Below are 12,340 nucleotides of genomic sequence, written 5' to 3'. Positions count from 1 at the left end.
CGTCCTGACGTCATCGAGTGGCTCCGGAATTCCCTGACGGAGAGGTTTTCTTTTCACGGACAAACCACTAAAAGAACATTTAGTATAAGATAAATAACCACACAAACCGAGCCGAAAAATACACGAGACGAAGGGATTTAACTTGTATTTTCATATGGATCTGTAGATCTATTAAATATTATTAAAGGCGATAACTAGAGCATGTGAATCTTCTAGCTAGATTATAATTTTGCTTACTTGGCAGGACAACACAAAAATTGATGCTAAGACGATAACAGAAGATAAAAATGTAAACAATCGACTCCAACAGTGATGTCGCAGTGAAACTATTGGACAGCATTCTTTTGTTTTTCAATGAACACCACTCATGTCTATTAGACAGACTGCTGTCTGTTGTTAATAGAATAATTTAATACAGAGTTTACTGTAAATAAATAAATAAATGAACACTAGAAAAAAGTGTTGACTATTGTCAGATTTATACTGAAAACATATTGTTTAAGAGACTAACTAAGTAAGCATAACATGTTCATGGCTCTAAGTTATAAATGATGTTATGGTTTATATCCAAATCATTTTCTTTTGAAATTAAACTTAACAGCAGCAGTCAATACTTCTTCTGCAATTCAAGGAACAATGCAATCTGGAGAGATCCAGACGATGACCGAGGACAAGATACAATACAGTGGGAAGTTTTGGGGGAGATTTTAGTTTCAAAACAAATTAAGGTAGTTCCAGCATCATGTCGTCAGTTTCTTGTATACACATCCCTAGACGCTAGACTGAGGCACTAAATGCTTGAGACTTGCTACTCAATAGCTGTGTATGTTAGCAGAACACCTCATATGGTACAGAGTTTCATCGCTACATCACGGACAAACCACTAAAAGAACATTTAGTATAAGATAAATAACCACACAAACCGAGCCGAAAAATACACGAGACGAAGGGATTTAACTTGTATTTTCATATGGATCTGTAGATCTATTAAATATTATTAAAGGCGATAACTAGAGCATGTGAATCTTCTAGCTAGATTATAATTTTGCTTACTTGGCAGGACAACACAAAAATTGATGCTAAGACGATAACAGAAGATAAAAATGTAAACAATCGACTCCAACAGTGATGTCGCAGTGAAACTATTGGACAGCATTCTTTTGTTTTTCAATGAACACCACTCATGTCTATTAGACAGACTGCTGTCTGTTGTTAATAGAATAATTTAATACAGAGTTTACTGTAAATAAATAAATAAATGAACACTAGAAAAAAGTGTTGACTATTGTCAGATTTATACTGAAAACATATTGTTTAAGAGACTAACTAAGTAAGCATAACATGTTCATGGCTCTAAGTTATAAATGATGTTATGGTTTATATCCAAATCATTTTCTTTTGAAATTAAACTTAACAGCAGCAGTCAATACTTCTTCTGCAATTCAAGGAACAATGCAATCTGGAGAGATCCAGACGATGACCGAGGACAAGATACAATACAGTGGGAAGTTTTGGGGGAGATTTTAGTTTCAAAACAAATTAAGGTAGTTCCAGCATCATGTCGTCAGTTTCTTGTATACACATCCCTAGACGCTAGACTGAGGCACTAAATGCTTGAGACTTGCTACTCAATAGCTGTGTATGTTAGCAGAACACCTCATATGGTACAGAGTTTCATCGCTACATCTGGAAGCCATCGTATCCACTGTAATTATCAACATTAAACTTTCTTGTGATATGTAGTATAATAGGAGTTTTCAATGTGTGTGTGTACTGGTCATACTGTATGGGGACTGTTAAAGCAACATGTGGAGGATAAGACTGCTGATTTATGTGGACACATGGGTGGGAGGTAAGTGTACCACACACTTTGTCCATCCACAAAGTCCCACACAGAGTCAAACGTAGTTTCAACACAGCACATCATGTGAAACCAAACCCCCTTGAGAAATAAAACAAGGGTTATGTCAGGACAATTTGAGTTAAGAAGACATTCATTTATCCACTGAGGGATAAAAAGGAAATAAACTCCACCATCATAAAGACAACAAAATCTTACATCAGGGTAAAATCCAGAGTTTCAGGTATCTATACACATGGGTGTAAAGCGTCTCAGTAAACATTGATCTCTATAGTGTTGTAATCATCAGAATCAGAATCAGAATCAGAATCCCTTTATTGTCCCACGAGGGGAAATTATTTTTAACAAACAGCAAGAGCAATATACCAGAAGAAAAATAAAACACCCAGAAATAAAATATTAAAAAGAAAAGAAAAAATCTAAATAGAATAGAAAATAAATCTGCACTATATTATATACACAATCATATTTACAAAAATTAATCATGATTCTGTCTAAGATGTGTGCGTTCATGGTCCCTGGTACAGATGGTACTTCTCAGCCTCTCTGATATGTGTGTGGGAATGTGTGTGTGTAGAGGGGGACACTATGAATATGACAAGGCTTTTTGTGTACACTGAAAACTGAGAGACATGACAATGATCTCCCCCACACTTCGCACACACACATATATTTTAAAGCAAGTGTAGGTGAAATATTTCAATCCATCCACACAGAGCAAAGCCAGCAAAACAACAAAGACCACCAGATGGTTAGCGTATAAGATAGACCAGCTTCTACATCTATGTATATATGCTCTATATCATGATAGAAGTGAGAGTAGAATTGGTCTCCAGGTCAGACCTCATGTTAGGAGGGAAAAAATTGAATCTATTTCATCATCAAGACATTTCATCATTTGTCTTTGAGAAAATATTTTTAATGTGTTTCAGCAGGAATCTGAGAACAACAATGTCTTTTAAACACATTATTAGATGTTTTGTTTTTTTTACATTTTGCTTAGGTGACCAGTGACTATACCACGTTGTTTAAGATTAAAAATCCACACAACTCTTCTCTTCTATGCCTTTAACAATAATTTATAACATTGTTTTATGACAATAATAGATATATATATATATATATATATATATATATAGAGAGAGATATAGAATAGAATAGAAAATGTTTATATATATATATATATAGAGAGAGAGAGAGAGAGAGATTGAGAGAGAAAAAATAAGAAACAAGAACAAAGTTTCTATAAAAAGAAAGTACAAGTTGACAAAATCCTAATCTAAAGATAAAGAACATAGCTCAAAGACAAATAACAAAGGATACAAAGATTAACATAGAATAGAATGTCATGATACTTTCGCTCCAATCCTGCCCCCAATCTCAGAATTGTACAATCTAATAGCCCGAGGAATGAATGAGTCCCTGAGTCTATTAGTATTGCATCTGGGGAGGAGTATTCGTGCACTCCATCTGCTTCTCTGCTCACTGATGACAGCGTTCAGAGGATGACTGTCATCATCATCATAATATTACTCTGCTAGGCTCTGTAGTCAGTCAATACTACTAAGCCTTGTGGTGCTCCGGGGGTAATAATATGGAGCCTGGCAGAGTAATAGTACAGAGCCTTGTGAAGTAAGACTACAGAGCATTGCAGAGTAATACTACAGAGCCTCGCTGAGTAATACAACAGAGCCTCACAATGTTAATGTTGGGAAACTTGTGGAGCAAAACTACTGAGCCTCACGGTGTGATACTACAGAGCCTTGCGGTGTAATACTACAGAGCCTTGTTGTGAAATATCACAAAGCCTCAAGGAGAATTACTACTGAGCCTTGTGGAGTAATACTACAGTGCCTCACTGAGTAATACAACGGAGCCTCACAAAGTAAACCTATGGACACTTGCGGAGCAAAACTACGGAGTCTAGCAGAGTAATACAGCAGAGCCTTGCAAAGTTACAGTAGGGAGACTCGCGCAGTAATACTAGGGAGCCTTGCGGTGTAATACTACAGAGCCTCTTGGTGAAATAATACAAAGCCTCAAGGAGAAATACTTTGGAGCCTGGCAAAGTAATAATACAGAGCCTTGTGGAGTAATACTACAGAACCTTACTGAGTAATACCACAGAGCCTCACAAAGTTAAAGTAGGGAGACTTACGGAGTAATACTACAGAGCCTCACAAAGTAAACCTAAGGACACTTGCGGAGCAGAGTAATACTAACGAGCCTCGCTGAGTGATACTAGAAGCCTCGCCTAGTAATATTACTGAGCCTTTTGGAGTAATATTAGGAAACCCTATGGGACACGTTCTTTATTCTCCTATACAGTCTTTAAACTCGAAAGTGTTTTGAGATAACTTTTTATTATCTGAAACTTTAAAAAAAAAAGAAAAAAAAGATATACAGTATATATATATATATATATATATATATATATATATATATATATTTGTACAGGCTTTTTCTTAACATTTTCTTGGGGCTGCTGATTTTATCTATATGTTGTCTTGACCTTCTAAAGTATGTATTTGAACTCTGTATTGTTTCATTGTTTCAGCGCTTTGTGACCCTTGTCTTGGAAAGGCGTTATACAAATAATTACTTACTTATTATTGGAATGTTTGATTTGTAGTTTAAAAAATAAACTGAAAAGATGAGAATGAAACAAATAAAAATATATATATATATTCAAACATTTATTAAAAATAAAATATCTCACTAAACAGAGACATCTAATTCAACCTGGTTCAAGCAGTCGTCACACAATCAATGGGAGTAATTGAATGGCATCAAAGAAAATCCTCACCTAGAGCCGATGGGCATCAAAGTTCTTATCCTGGAGGCCACAGCAACTCTGAAACCAAATGCAAGAAAACTAGGTTAGCTTAAGCGCCAACAAAGTGTCTTTGAGCTGAAATAAAAGTAGTTTCTTTCTTTCATCTAACCTATGTCGAGTACAAACAGACAACTGTGTGTGACATTCCAAAGATGGTCGTCTATAACTATCAGGACTGGTGTCAAAGAGCAAAAGTTTAAGAGGCGATGGACCTGGCGGTTCATTCCTAACCTGTTCATGTGTGTGTGTGTCAACCAGAACACACAGAAGGACATGGACCATCTGTGTAAGTGTGTTTTGCAGCCTGACAGTGAATTACTGAGTTGGAGTAAGGGCACATGACTCACGAACAGGTGGCAAGCACATGCACGCACACAGGGTTCTCGACTGGTCCCCGTTGACTGCATCGATTGTCTGCCTGGCGTCCATGTTACTCAACACCTCCACTTCCTGTTGGTTGTCCTATTATTTTACTTCGGGATTTCATCAAACGCTCCGACACAAAATTAGAGCAAGCAGGTTGTCGATTTGACCCTTAACCCGAGGTGAAGGGTCATTAGCCTCAGAGGGCCACAGCTGCCCTCACAGTTGTGTGTCTCAGTGTGAAGGTGTAGGTTGAAATAGGAATATTTGCCCGTGTGTGGGAGTTCTGATACACTGACTGAACGTCACATTCGTGTACACAATCTTCTAAACCTTGTGTGTGTGTAGCCTTGAATCATTAAAATCAATCAATCAATCAATCAATAATTTATAGAAAAAATACACAACACTGTGCTGTTGAATATTGACATTTTTATTGTTGTTGTTTATTATTGTAAAACGATTATTGATTTATTTAGGTGTAACGATATTACACTTAGACCCCTAATCAAAGGCTGTCGTGGATGGAGCTAGTCAAGGTAACAAGTTCTTGCTTGTATTGACACGTACTGGCGCCTATGATTCAGTCAATGTTGTAACAAGTGATCACATACTTGTTGTTTGTTTCACGTCTGACACAAGACAATCTGACCTCCGGTAAAATAATCAGTACACACCAAGAGGTGGCAAGTGTGAGCCTGCACATGTAGAACGGCCATGCTTGTCACTTTAGTCAAGGATGATTCAGTGCTGCTCTTCAAATCCAGGCAGTAAATCCTGTGTGTAAAGACACACAGAAAACTGAATATAACACCTCTATGTCTTTAAGTATAGTCCAGGAAAAACTTAATTTTCAAGCAGGATGAGCTTGAGTAAACCATATGATCCCGGAAACTGGTTAAGGAGGTCCTGACTGGTAGGGACACCTGGAATGTTGTCACACCCACCTGGAGTGTGTCAATAGCATAAGAAACAGGTTGAGCAGATCTATAGAGTGTCTCGCAACATAAGGTTATCTACAAACTTGAAAGACCTAAAAACTGGGTGAAGGAAGAAGACCTTCAGTTTTCATGAAAGTCAATAACTGACTCAGTTTGAGCTTTTAATGATTACATTGATCTACCCATGAATGTATAGATTGTGTAGAATTACGAGACAAGCTTAAGGCTACTTTCTGTAATGGGCTGACAAGAACAACCCTGCACAACAAGTTTACTGTTGGAATGTCATGTACCACACGTCCACTGGAAAGAAATATCAGACAAGCTTTGCTGCTACTGCAAAATGAATGACTCCCTAGTTAAGAGTAGGAGGGTGACAGACTGTCTGGAGCTACACACACATTGACAAACACATGCACACAATCAGAATAAAACATCAAGAACTGAACAGTTGGTTATAAATGAAGTGTAGACTAAGGGTAATGAAAGCAGCACGAACTGACCAAACAGAGAGTGTTATTATGTGACTAGCATGAGATGTTTCTGCATGTAATGAAAACCATAAAATTAATTATCAAACATCTAACTGGTATAGGTGCGGTAAAACTGTGTCACGGTATAACTGTGTCAACGACTTAACCTGTGTATCCTGACACTCCTACGGTACACAACTTGAGAGAGAAACCAAGCCGATTGGCCTTTAATAGACACATGCTCACAAAGATTTGAGCTCAGGCGTCAATTTATTAAAGCTGACAATCATTTTTTACAAGCCTAAAAGCAAGGTGGAAAGTAAGTATGTAAGTAAGCAGAGAATACGAAAACAAAGATAAATTGCATTTGTCCTGGACTCACATGACTTTCACATGGTAGCTTACGGCACTTAACAAGACCCAAAAGACACACTGGAGTGCACATATAAACACAGTAGCTTTATTGTTTCCTGATATGTGCAGTGATCTTGAGGAGGTACCCGTATCTGAGTATTTGAGGGGGAAGGGAACTGCCAGACTGACCTGCAGACTTTGTCACCCCTCACTTCCTGTATGCCACTCAGATTCGAGACACAAAGGTAATTTCTCACATGTAGCATTTAGAAGACAGTGTTTAGGCTTGTGGTACAATTGTGTTATTTTTGTAGGAGAATCAGATCAGACACTTTATTAGGAACCCAAAAATTGACGTCCACATTTCCAGATTCCATCCAGTCTACATTCATGGTTGGGACTTTGGTATGTCTTTAAGACTGAACAAGTTTCTCCAGCAATTGTATTTTTTCAAAGTTAAACGGGTTAGGGCCTTTTTTGTGCCACAAGTCATGGCTTGTATGGATTTTAATAATATGCATCTACATAACATTTCAAATTCAGTCTTTTAAGGCCCAATCAGTAGTTTACATTTTTTTTGTTTCTGGTTTCCCTAGATAAAACTGTTACAGCAATTTCAATGATCTGTTTTGCTATTGCCAATTGAGTGTACGTTTGTTATTAGTTTATCTTCCTAGTAACTTCAAAAAGTCCCTCAGTACTTTTAATATACTATATTTTATTACTGCCGTAAAGCAGTTTGGTGGTCACATGACACCCACAGAGTCATCCAGACAGAGTTACCTAGATAATAAAAAATATGGTCCCTCTTTTGTTCTCCATGTTGCTCACATACGAACATGTTCTTGGTTTAATGGACACCTCCCTTCATACATCAAGAGATCCAAGAATAGTAAATGTCTGCTGCATGCATGATATAACTGTGTGTGTGTGTGTGTGTCAAGCTCCTCCCTTGAGAGAGACAGACAGGTGTGAAGCAGATTGGGTTCCGCCTCATTTCCTCTGCCCTGTGCAGCTGGTCAAGGACATACGTGCGTAACAAACACACATCTATATGCACGGGGTTCACTTCCAAATGAATAGGGAATACAAGGAGCTGTGTTTGTGAGCGCATGTCTGTGTGATCATTCCTCCTGAGGACGATCACAGATACAATGTAAACATCGTATCCATGACAACACGTCAGATTTGAGAAAAACGGACCATTTACACACATTATAATACTTCAACTTCTTGTGGTCACAAATAAGATATTGGTTATCTTGAATCATATTCCAAAATTTCAAGAAAATATTATGGGTGAAATGTTTCATGATCGCCGTAAAGTATTGTATCAGGCAATACTTAACTTTAATATCAAATACAAATGACAATGGGAAATTTAGATTCATCAAACTATTGGCTGCATAACACTAACACTCTATCTCTTGGGAGTAGCTCATGTGTGTCATGTCAGTAAGTTCCTGCGTCTCAGAGTAACCTTCCCTCCTCCCTAACCCATTGAACCCTGCTCTCCTTTGGTGTGACATCATCATGCATAATCCAAAATATGATTTCCAAACACAAAAACAACATTATATCTACATTTCAGTGGAGGACCTTGAATACCTGCTCACAGCATGTCAACATTAGTAATGTAATGTGGTTATTTCTAGAGCGCCTTTCTAGACCAAGCTCACAAAGCGCTTGAACAATTAAAAACAATACACAGTTAAAATATATACTTAAAAGATCAAGACAAATAAGACAGACACAGGAGTCCAAGAAAGCCTGCACAAATTAAACTGTATTGAGATGTTTCTTGAAGGAGTCAGTAGATCCATCAAGCGCAGAGGAAGAGGAAGATTGTTCCTTCAACAGGGAACACCAAACGCCCTTCTCCCTAGCAACATCCTCCAGCTCTGACTAAGGGGTTCCCGAGACGCTCCCATGCCAGTGAAGAGATTATATATTCTATCCACCTGGTCTTGGGTCGACCCCTTGGTCTCCTCCCAGCTGGACGCTCTTGGAACACCTCCAAAGGGAGATGCCCAGGGGTCATCCTCAAGAGATGCGCGCACCACACTCACACCACACTCCTTGCTGATCCTCATCCCAGCCGCTTCAAATTCAGATGCAAACCGATCCAGTGAGAGCTGAAGTTTGCAGCGTGATGAAGCCATGAGAACCAAATCATCCGCAAAAAGCAGCGATCGGATCTTCAGGCCACCATACCGCAAACCTTCCCTGCCAGAGCTGCGCCTCGAAATCCTGTCCATGAAAACAAGAAACAGGATTGGAGACAAAGCACATCCCTGACGGAGACCAACTCCCAACGGGAATACATCTGATCTGCATCCAAGGATCCGCACACAACTCCCACTGCGGGAATACAATAATTGGAGGGCCCTCAGTAGAGAGCCTCTCACTCCATACTCCCGTAGCACCTCCTACAACTTCGCCCTGGGCACTTGGTCTTACGCCTTCTCCAAGTCCACAAAGCACATGTAGACAGGCAGGTCATACTCCCAGCCCCCCCAGAGAACCGTTGAGAGAGTGATAAGTTGGTCCTTAGTTCCAAGGCCAGGATGGAACCTGCATTGTTCCTCTTGGATCTGAGGTACAACAATCGATCGGACCCTCCTTTCCAGGACCTTAGTGTAGACCTTACCAGGAAGGCTGAGGAGTGTGATGCCTCTGTAGTTGGCACACAACCTCAGACCGGAGTGGTGGTCCTCCTTTTTAAATAGGGAGGCCACCACCCCGGTCTGCCACTCGTCAGGTACCGACCCAGACGCCCACGCAATGTTGAAGGGACGAGGCAGCCAAGACAACCCCTTCAACACTCAGCTTTGCCACTGTAGGGCTTTTGTGACCACCACAGCGACTTCAGCACGAGAGATCAATGAAGTCCGCCCATCGGCTACCAGCTCTGTCTCCACTAGAGAGGGTGGGACATCCGGGTTGAGGAGTTCCTCAAAGTACTCTTTCCAACGGCCAACAAAATCCTTAGTCGAAGTCAGCAGCATTCCATCCTTACTGTAAACAGCTTGGAAACCCTGCTTCTTCACCTTTCTGAGGTGCTTGACCGTTTTCCAAAAGTGCCTTGGTGCCGACCGAAAGTCTTCCTCCATGGATTCTCCAAACTCATCCCACACCCGCTGTTTAGCCTTTAAAACAGCCAAAGCAGCATTCCTTCCAGCCAGGCGGTACTTTGAAACTGCTTCAGGAGTCCGGCAAGACACTAGGTCGCGATAAGACTCCTCCTTCGGTCGGACAGCTTCCCTGACATCTGCTGTCCACCAAGATATCCTTGATGACCTTCAGACCACAGCTTGCAACTTAAGCTTCAGCCATGGCAGCTTTGAACACTGACCACTCATGTTGGATGTCTTCAACCTCCACATGGATGTCCGCAAAAGCTTCTCGGATGTGTGAGCTGAAAACTCCTCTGACAGCTTCGTCCCAGACGTTCCCAGTTCACCTGAACTACACGTTTGGGTTTACCTAGTCGGTCCAGAGGCTTCCCCTGCCATCGGAGCCAGCTCACAACCATATGGTGATCAGTTGACACTTCTGACCCTCTCTTAACCTGGGTGTCCAGAACATTCCACCTCAAGTCAGATGATACAATTACAAAATCGATCATTGACCTGAGGCTTAGGGAGCTCTGGTACCAAGTACACTTGAGCCTCCCAGTGTGGGAACATGGTTTGTGTGATGGACAAGCCGATGCAGCCCAGGTCTCGTACGCCGAGGCTCCTGGTTTCCACTGCCACCCAGTTGGCAGCGCATCCGACTCCTGAGATGTTTCCCACAGGTGGTGAGCCCATTGGATTCTTAGACTACCATGTTATTTACAATTTAATCAGCGTACAACGGTTGTAGATTTCTTCTTGAAATGAACTTTTGGCAGCAAAAAACGAAAATACTAAGCGTAATTGCAATAATAACAATTTGGTATATATCCATTACTTTTATAACATGCTTCCTCGGTTTGTATATTTCAATATCAATCTTGCAATTTTCATATGAAGCACATTGCAACAAGTCCATCAAAGAAAGGTTACACTGTATATTTATCACACGTGCACACGTGAACGTTCATGCAAAGACAAGGCCAGATAGGAAAGAGGGGGGCCGGAGGGGAGTATATTTCACGCTCTCTGAGCATCGTCTCCCAGGCGCTCGTGGTCCTGACATTTTATTTATGACATTAACTTCCTGCCTTTGTCGCTCATGTTTCTCTTTGTGTCTGTGCTTAATGCACTTATGGCTACACCAGCCATAAATAATGTGGAAAATGTGTATTTTATTGATATAAAATATGCATGATCATTAATTCAGGTGCATCTTCAGATTTGATAGGGTTTTTGGTACAATGATAGGGATTTTCAGTAAAATGACAGTCCTGCCATGTGTCCACTAGTTGGGTTCATAAAGGAAATTAATACCGTACAGAAAACCCAGTACAGTCTCACACACACACACACACACGCACACAAACACGAATGCCAGCAGTCGTCTGGTGCTGAGAGGTACAGCAGCTGTGCCATTGATTGACAGGGATTTAAAACATAAAGTAGAAACAGAGATGAAAACGGGAAATGAAAGGAAAGACAACCCTATGAAGGAGAGAGGGAGGCTCCAGACAGACAGAGGAGGGATGGCTGGGTCATGTTACCACGCACACACTTCTGAACAGACCCACAGAGGTCACAGTGCACCCACTGCCCCCCAGAAACACTTGTAAACTTGGTCTGGTAATTACACCCTCATTCTATCTTGCATACAACCCCAATGAAGAACATAAAACAAGGAGTACTTGCTTGTTAAGTAAGTAAGTAATAGTTAATTGTAGTTTTTTTATTCATATAGTTACTTCTAGCTTGTTTAGCTAACTTGTCATTTTAAACAAACTCAGCTAAATTACTTACTTGAGCCTTGTGGCTTCATCCTTTGAAATGTTGAGATAAAATTGATATAATAAGTTAAATACCCCTATAAGAAATCCACTGACTACAGTTACTTGGTTGCAAGACATTCCAGAGACTAAACACCAAACTCTTAGAGCTACTCTGACAACTTGCTAACCGTACATCAGTATTTCATCTTTTTACAAGATCATTTTGTTGAATTCAAAAAAGGATTTTAGGCTGTGTATGCCATGTAGCTAACCATATTTAGTTCTTCCCTTCTCAGGCAAACAAACTCCAACGAGCTTCTTTTTTTCAAAGAATTCAACATATTTCTTACCGAAAAATGATCTCTTGATCAGCAACTCTGCGGTGAATGAACGGTAGGTACTGTGAGGAACACACACAAATTCCCCCTCGCTCTCACACACACACACTTTGTTATGATAGGTGTTACACAACAGTGAGAGTCAAAGTTCACTGTGGAATTGGGTTAAAGAGACAGAGAGAGTCCACCAACACGGTCAAATGAATGACTGTAAAACACAAACGGCACTTTTTGAGTCAATAAATCACTTGTGGTAATAAAGATGAATTCATGTTTTTTTTTTAAATAA

At 40.1% G+C, this 12,340-nt stretch overlaps 1 protein-coding gene across 3 annotated transcripts in view; it reads right to left on the bottom strand.

Moving 5' to 3' along the window:
• Nucleotides 1–12,340, bottom strand: part of kdm6ba (lysine (K)-specific demethylase 6B, a) — a 74,345-nt gene that overhangs the window by 20,036 nt on the left and 41,969 nt on the right. For all 3 annotated transcript variants that reach the window (XM_087790164.1, XM_087790163.1, XM_087790165.1), the window contains one exon: nucleotides 4,668–4,715. The gene's annotated coding sequence lies outside the window, so the exon portion shown is untranslated. The remainder of the gene's footprint in view (nucleotides 1–4,667; nucleotides 4,716–12,340) is intronic.

The sequence above is a fragment of the Callionymus lyra genome, chromosome 4 (assembly GCF_982586985.1).
Source record: "Callionymus lyra chromosome 4, fCalLyr1.hap1.1, whole genome shotgun sequence".
Taxonomy (NCBI): Eukaryota; Metazoa; Chordata; class Actinopteri; order Syngnathiformes; family Callionymidae; genus Callionymus; species Callionymus lyra.
Note: the sequence above shows the minus strand (reverse complement) of the source record. Positions and strands in the feature narration are given on the sequence as shown.